This window comes from Gekko japonicus, unplaced genomic scaffold (genome assembly GCF_001447785.1).
Source record: "Gekko japonicus isolate JY-2015 unplaced genomic scaffold, Gekko_japonicus_V1.1 scaffold1101, whole genome shotgun sequence".
NCBI lineage: Eukaryota > Metazoa > Chordata > Lepidosauria > Squamata > Gekkonidae > Gekko > Gekko japonicus.
In genome coordinates this window covers 474083-482076 of record NW_015168680.1, presented here as the reverse complement: position 1 = coordinate 482076, position 7994 = coordinate 474083, and positions in this window count along the sequence as shown.

Sequence of the window (7994 nt, the reverse complement as noted above, 5' to 3'; positions counted from 1 at the left end):
AGTTTTTTAGCTCCCAAGGGGGCTATTTTGTACCACCAGCTTTAAAACTTTACAAGGCCAAAACACTTGCCCAGATGCTCTACGGAACGCTGCTTGGAGCGCCTCCATCTAGCTATGCTCCTTTGGAGCTAGTCCAATCGAAATTTTTGAGAGCAGTGCTCCAAGCTCCGAGATGCGTATCCAACGCAATGGTACGGCTAGAGACTGGCATGCTGAAGGTTGAAGCCATGATTGCCTTATACTCCATCTTCTATTGGCTGAAGATCAATTTGAACCCATGTGGACTAGTGCCCCTGATTCTGTCTGATGCCTTTGAATCTAATTGGCTGATTTCTGTTAAGCGGAAAATCTCGCTCTTGGGGTATTCTCCCTTAGCGCTTTTGGAGATGGGTAGGGACCGAGCTAAGTTAGAAATAAGACAGAGGATCAAGGATACCGAACGTCAATTAGATCTACAGGTGTCCCCAACATTTATAGCGCCAATTAGAATTAAATACATCGTTGCGCAGGCCCCATATCTTAACGTTTTGGAGTCACGTAAACTTAGGAGGGCATATACTCTGGCCAGATGCTCGGCCTTACCCTCTGCAGTTCTTGAGGGTAAATTTAAAAAAATACCCCGAACAGAGAGGCTATGCTTGTGTGCGTTGGGGGAGATTGAATCTCAGGAACATGTGTTCCTAAGATGCCCGGTATTTGAAGAGGCTCGTACTAAACTTATTAATCCCCTTCTGGCAGGCACTTCAGATCAGGACAAGGTGGAGAACTTGTTTCTTAACCTTGAACACACAGCGCTTCTCCCATCCAAGTACCAACCAACCAGGGCTGACCCTGCTTAGCTTCCAAGAGTTAAAGATATTGGGCTAACCTAGTTTATCCAGATCAGGGCCAAGGAATGTATAAAAACTACATGCTGTCATACATACAAGGTTGTTACCCTGGCATAGTGCTGTAAACCCAGTGAATGTTGTCTGCTTTGATTACTTAGAGGAGGAACCAAGATAGCCAAATGGTATGACCCCAAACACTATACACCAGTGACTGTATGGCAGCCACAGAGGTGTAGTAGCTGGAGTGTTAGATTTAAATATGTGGGGAAGGGTTAGGGTTCAGATCCCACTGGGGTTGCCATATATAGATACATTGTGGAAATAATTGTATAGTTATAGATTAACTAATCTAAAGTGTATGATTATGAGAACTGTAAATATACAAAAAAAAAAATTTCCATGCTACCCACCTTGCGTTCAGATCAGAGGTCTCTGAAAATGAATTAATAGAATGCACCTGAAGCAGTTTAGGGAGAGTCTTTTAAGGACAGCATACAGCTGCTTCACTCATAGCAAAACTGTGTGAGCTAGATTAACAGAGACAGCATTAAGTTGCAGTGAAAATATGAAAGGGTGAGTTTCTCCTTTTGATACATTTTGCAAAGACTAAATTTCTCTGCAATAAATCTAGTTTTCTGTTTTAGGGTGCCATTCAGACTAAAAGCTTTTTTTTTTTAGTTTTAATGTTGTGAAGTTAGAAAATGAATGTAAATTTTGTATACTTTTCAGTGAAAGGTTTAATGAGCGCTGCGCCGTCATTAAGATATTTGAGACCATGTACTTCAAAGGAAATGACTTTAATGTTTTGTAAAGGAAACCACTCTAATGATTTGTTATACACAGGACACATAAAAAATATTTTCCCTCTAATTGTCTAAACCACAACTTCGTTGTTATATCACGGTTGTTTTCCTAACGAGCTACAGCCCATTCCGTGATCTCTCCTCTTTCGACAACCTCCAGGTGGTGACTGGAGATCTACCACTATTACAGCAGATCTCCAGGTGACTGAGATCAGTTCCCCTGGAGATAATGGCTGCTTTGGTAAGGTGGACTCTATGCCATCATACCCCATTGAAGTCCTTCTCCTCCCCAAGCCCCACCATGCTCAGGCTCCACACCCCAAATCTCCAGGTATTTCCCAACCCAGAGTTGGCAACCCAAGATCCTACCCAGCCTACCCTCCTTCACAATGTTTTGCAAGGATAAGTCTAATGAATGAGACCCTGAGATTTTGAAAGGAAGGTGAGAGGCAAATGTGTTTAGTAATAATGATGATTTGCTTGGCTCTAACCCAGGAGCTCCTTAAATGAGCATAATCTTACTAATAAAGCTACATATGCACAGATGAATTTAAGATTTCACACTTTTTCTTAATTTGATAGCTTTGTTCAAATCCTGCCGAAAACAAAACAATGCATTTGATCCTCTTCTATAAAATGGCGTCTCTGAGATTTTATTCAGTGAAGTGTTATTCATTGGCCTGTTTTAATAACAGCTTTCAAAATACAGAACAATTCACAGCTTTAGAGTTATTCTTATGTCCCCTTGTCTTGTTAGGACAGACCTGAATATTCAGTAGATAAAAACAGGCCTGTATCATGAAGAATTTGGGCAATTCTATATTTTAGCAATAAATTTCAAATCAGAAGGAAGGAAGGATTTCTTCACAGGACATTGAATTCATGTATAGCACTCACTGCCAGAAAATGTGGTCATGGCCACCAGCTTAGATTTTTTTACACCAGTGATGGCAAACCATTTAGAGCCCGAGTGCCCAAACTGCGACCGAAAACCCACTTATTTATCGCAAAGTGCCAACATGGCAATTTAACCTGAATACTGAGGTTTTACTTTAGAAAAAACAACTCATACATTAACTTAAGATGATCCAAACAAAGTAAGGAACGCAATCCCAAATGCTTTCATTTACTTAAAATTATTTGGCAGAAAATTCGACACTTTAATGATGGTCTGGGCCTGGCTGGGGCAATGGCACGTGTGCCCACAGAGAGGGCTCTGAGTGCCACCTCTGGCACACGTGCCATAGGTTCGCCACCATTGTTTTAGACCAATACCCCTTTTAGTTGTCATGTTTCTGGTACTCCTACCACACATACCAGGAAACCGCATAATGTGGGGTTGTCTCAATATGTGCAATCAATTTTGTCTTGATCAGGCAAGCATGTACATTTTGGCTTTGGCATGCTTGAATGACCACCCTGAAAAATCAGGTTTTCTGATCACATGTCCTGAAGCCAACATTTATACATGTTGCCCAGTTCAGACAAAAATGACAATCATGTGTATTGAGTGGTGGGCTTTCCCAGTATTCATGTATCAAGGGAATGAGCTGACTTCAAAGAAAATTCCACCTGAGATATTTTCCCCCTCTCTGTTTTCAGCTCAGTGAATACCAGGTGCCAGCAATTGGTGAGAACAGCCCTCCCACACTGGCTGTTGTGAACTCACAGCCATTCCACAGGCATCCAACAGCCCTGCTAATTAATTCACTGATCACAGCTGTAAGGGTTGGGAGGGGGAAGTTTCACTCATGTTCCAGAAACCTCTCTCTCGGGATGTTGTCCAGATTGGTTGTAGGTCAGCAGACCAATGCCTTGTTTGCTATAAATATAGACTATCCTGATAGGCTTTACCTTTTCTGCTTTATTTATTTATTTATGAATAATAAATCCTTTTAACCTTTTCCTTCAGTAGCTATGTGTTATGACTCTGTTGCTTTACCTTATCATTGGATGGAACCACAAGAGAGAATCACGGTAAAAAGCCTAAGCAATGAAAAAAAACCAACCGTGACAAAATTATGAACAATAAATGTGTATTATCTTCTACTCTAATAAAGTACATATATAAAAGTCCAAACGTGAGCACTGACAAACAATTCTATTATTTGGACTTTCCAACATTTATTTGTTTATTAGTGCTCAATTTGGACTTTTATACATGTACTTTATTAGAGTATATGATAATACACATTTATTGTTCATAATTTTGTCAGTTTTTCTTCTCATTGCTTAGGCTTTATCTTACCATGGCGTCGCAATTTAACCTGAATACTGAGGTTTTACTTTAGAAAAAACAACTCATACATTAACTTAAGATGATCCAAACAAAGTAAGGAACGCAATCCCAAATGCTTTCATTTACTTAAAATTATTTGGCAGAAAATTCGACACTTTAATGATGGTCTGGGCCTGGCTGGGGCAATGGCACGTGTGCCCACAGAGAGGGCTCTGAGTGCCACCTCTGGCACACGTGCCATAGGTTCGCCACCATTGTTTTAGACCAATACCCCTTTTAGTTGTCATGTTTCTGGTACTCCTACCACACATACCAGGAAACCGCATAATGTGGGGTTGTCTCAATATGTGCAATCAATTTTGTCTTGATCAGGCAAGCATGTACATTTTGGCTTTGGCATGCTTGAATGACCACCCTGAAAAATCAGGTTTTCTGATCACATGTCCTGAAGCCAACATTTATACATGTTGCCCAGTTCAGACAAAAATGACAATCATGTGTATTGAGTGGTGGGCTTTCCCAGTATTCACGTATCAAGGGAATGAGCTGGCTTCAAAGAAAATCCCACCTGAGATATTCCCCCCCCCCTCTGTTTTCAGCTCAGTGAATACCAGGTGCCAAGCAATTGGTGAGAACAGCCCTCCCACACTGGCTGTTGTGAACTCACAGCCATTCCACAGGCATCCAACAGCCCTGCTAATTAATTCACTGATCACAGCTGTAAGGGTTGGGAGGGGGAAGTTTCACTCATGTTCCAGAAACCTCTCTCTCGGGATGTTGTCCAGATTGGTTGTAGGAGGTCAGCAGACCAATGCCTTGTTTGCTATAAATATAGACTATCCTGATAGGCTTTACCTTTTCTGCTTTATTTATTTATTTATGAATAATAAATCCTTTTAACCTTTTCCTTCAGTACCTATGTGTTATGACTTTGTTGCTTTACCTTATCATTGGACGGAACCACAAGAGAGAATCATGGTAAAAAGCCTAGCAATGGAAAAAAAAACCTGTGACAAAATTATGAACAATAAATTTGTATTATCTTATACTCTAATAAAGTACATATATAAAAGTCCAAACGTGAGCACTGACAAACAATTCTATTATTTGGACTTTCCAACATTTATTTGTTTATTAGTGCTCAATTTGGACTTTTATACATGTACTTTATTAGAGTATATGATAATACACATTTATTGTTCATAATTTTGTCAGTTTTTCTTCTCATTGCTTAGGCTTTATCTTACCATGGCGTCTACTTTGGGTGCTGCTGCTTGACTTGAATCATATCTGCCGGTGCTTCAAGAACTTAACATCCATGCTGTAAAAACCTTCCGTAAGTATATTTAGGAAGTTAGCTTTGTTGTTTGTTGTAGCTTTGAATTCTCACCAGAAGTGTATTGTTTTTTAACAATTTTTCATCATTTTCTTTATCATAAAGCCTATTTAGTTTTATGGTGTTTGTTGCTGTGAGTTAACTGGTCCTAACCCAGGGTAATCTGGGTCACATTATCAAAGGAGGTTCTTGTTCCAGGGTCTCAGTTCTCCCTGAACAAGGTGGGGCAGTCTTGACAGCAAGGCAGGAGCAAGTGGAAATGCAACTATTGAATGGGGCTACCAGTCATGGAGGAATGTCTCTGAATCTAGCATAGCTACATAAAAGTACGCAATTGAATACCAATTGCTGGGAGCTAATAGCAGGGGAGGGGCCTTCGTGCCCTTTTGAGCTGCCTGGGAGCATCTGACTCCCCACTGGATTAGATGGACCTTTGGTAGTAATTGCAGCTATTCTGATGTTGTGTAAGCCACTTTGAACTGTTTTAATCGATTAAATAAACAGCTTTGGTCTGATAACAGCCAAGCTCTTATGTTAATTACATTGGGTTGGATCCTGAAGAAAGTCTCTACAGATGGAAGGCATTTTTGTCAGTGGAACTGGACTCTTTCACCTCTCCCTTCTTGCTGCAGCCCCCAAATGCTGCTCTTAAGGGACAGAGGACCCACGGGAACAGCCTGAGGGGAGGGTTGGAGGTTTGCAGCAAAAGGAAGAAACTGGCAACAAAAATCACTTCCCCGTCTGTCAATGGAGATTTTGCACTGGATCCAACCAATGGAAGCAAACTTAGGTTCAAACTAGATCTGACTTTTTACAGTAGTTATTTATAGTGCAGTATTCAGATCCTGTGCAGCCCTGCAATGCGGCAACCCCCTGGGGCTATTTCAGTCAATACAAAGGAACGGGGGGGGGGGGGGGGGCAAAAAGAGAGGGGGGGGGGGGGGGGGAGTCCCTCCTCCCCTGGCGCCTTGGTCCCAATCTAAATTGTGCCCTGTGGCACTTGAGGAAGTAAGGTCCCTGCAGCGGCTAAGTGGCTGCATAGAAAGTGAGTTGAACTGGAGGGACCTCGATTTGACTTGCTAAAAAAAGGACTTTTCTAATGAGTCAGATCAGCCCCCCCTCCCCCACAACTAATTATTTTAGTTTAACCTCTGGAATTTTTGCCATTGAGTATTAAGACGCTGAACTGCAGGCTGTGGAAGGTCAGTAGTTTAGCAGTTCGAGACCCGGGTGCCGCACGACGGAGTGAGCTCCTGTCTCTAGTTCCAGCTCCTGCCAACCTAGCAGTTCGAAAGCAAGAAATTGCAAGTAGATAAATAGGGACCACTTCGGTGGGAAGGTAACAGCGTTCCGTGCACCTTGGTGTTTAGTCATGCCGGCCACATGACCACGGAAATGTCTTCGGACAGCGCTGGCTCTTCAGCTTTGAAACGGAGATGAGCACCGCAACCCTAGAGTCGGACTCGACTGGCTTTCGAGCAAGGGAACCTTTACCTTTTTATACATTGAGCAGTATCCATCCCTGGTTATTTGATGACCTGTATGATGTTACCAAAAATCATTTTGCCTCATTTGATATAGCACAGTGGTCTTCAATACTGGGCAGGGACCCTCAAGTGGGACATGGAGCCCCATTTAATGGGTCATGAGCCAGTTGTAGTGGTTAAGAGTGGCAGACTCTTATCTGGGAGAACTGGGATTGATTCACCCCACCTCCAGCTGCTGGTGTGACCTAGGGTCAGTCACAGTTCTCTGAACTGTTCTGGAGACCTGAAAGAGGTCTCTCAGCCCCACCTACTTCACAGGATGTCTGTTGTGGGGAGAGGAAGGGAAAGAAGATTTTAAGCCACTCTGAGACTCCTTCGGTAACTACAAGCCATGGCTGGATGGCTTAGACTGAGCCAACTGAAATTGAATCCAATGAAGGCAGAGGTCCTGAGCCTAACCTGGGGCAGGCTGAGGCCAGGGATCCTGCTCCTGACCTTCGATGGGCCACCGTTGAGCCCAGGCTGGCCATAAGCAGAGCCAGGGCTTTCTCAGTGGCAGCTCCGTTCTGGTGGAACAAGCTCCCAGAAGAGATCAGGGCCCTGAGGGACCTTATGCAGTTCCGCAGGGCCTGCAAGACGGAGCTCTTTCACCAGGCCTTCAATCAAGGAGTCGCTCACCAATAGCTGAAAAACAGATAACCCTGTCCCCCGGAGTCACCAATAACAGCCTATGCCAGCTGTATAAAGGAAAAGATCTATCAGCCGACTGTGATGATAGATAATCAAATAATGGCCATCATCGTTAAACAATAATGTTTGCTAGCACTTTATAATGTCAGGTGGTTTTAGAAGGTTTTAGGATTTTTAACTGTTATTTATATATATATATATTATTTTCATGTAAACTGCCCTAAGCCAGCCTCGGCTAGGAGGGTGGGGTATAAATGTAATGTATAAAATAAATAAATAAACAAATAAATAAAAGGGCAGGGTATAAATCCAATCTCCTCCTCTTCTGCAGCTACTACTGCCGCCTCCGCTGTCTTTTGTTTTTCCTACTCCCACAGCCTTGACAATTTCCAATCAGTCTTTCTGAAGGACTGACCTGCACCAGATTAGGTCCATTTATACTCAGGGGTTCTAATCTACCCAAGTCTGCTCCACCCTCGAGACAGACTCTTTGTATAATTCATCTGCTGTCATCAAGAGTTAGACACCGAACAAACGCATCTGCTCACTCCCAGAAACAGACCTCAGTTTAAAACATCTGCTCTTTGCAAGAGTCAGACTTCCGGTATA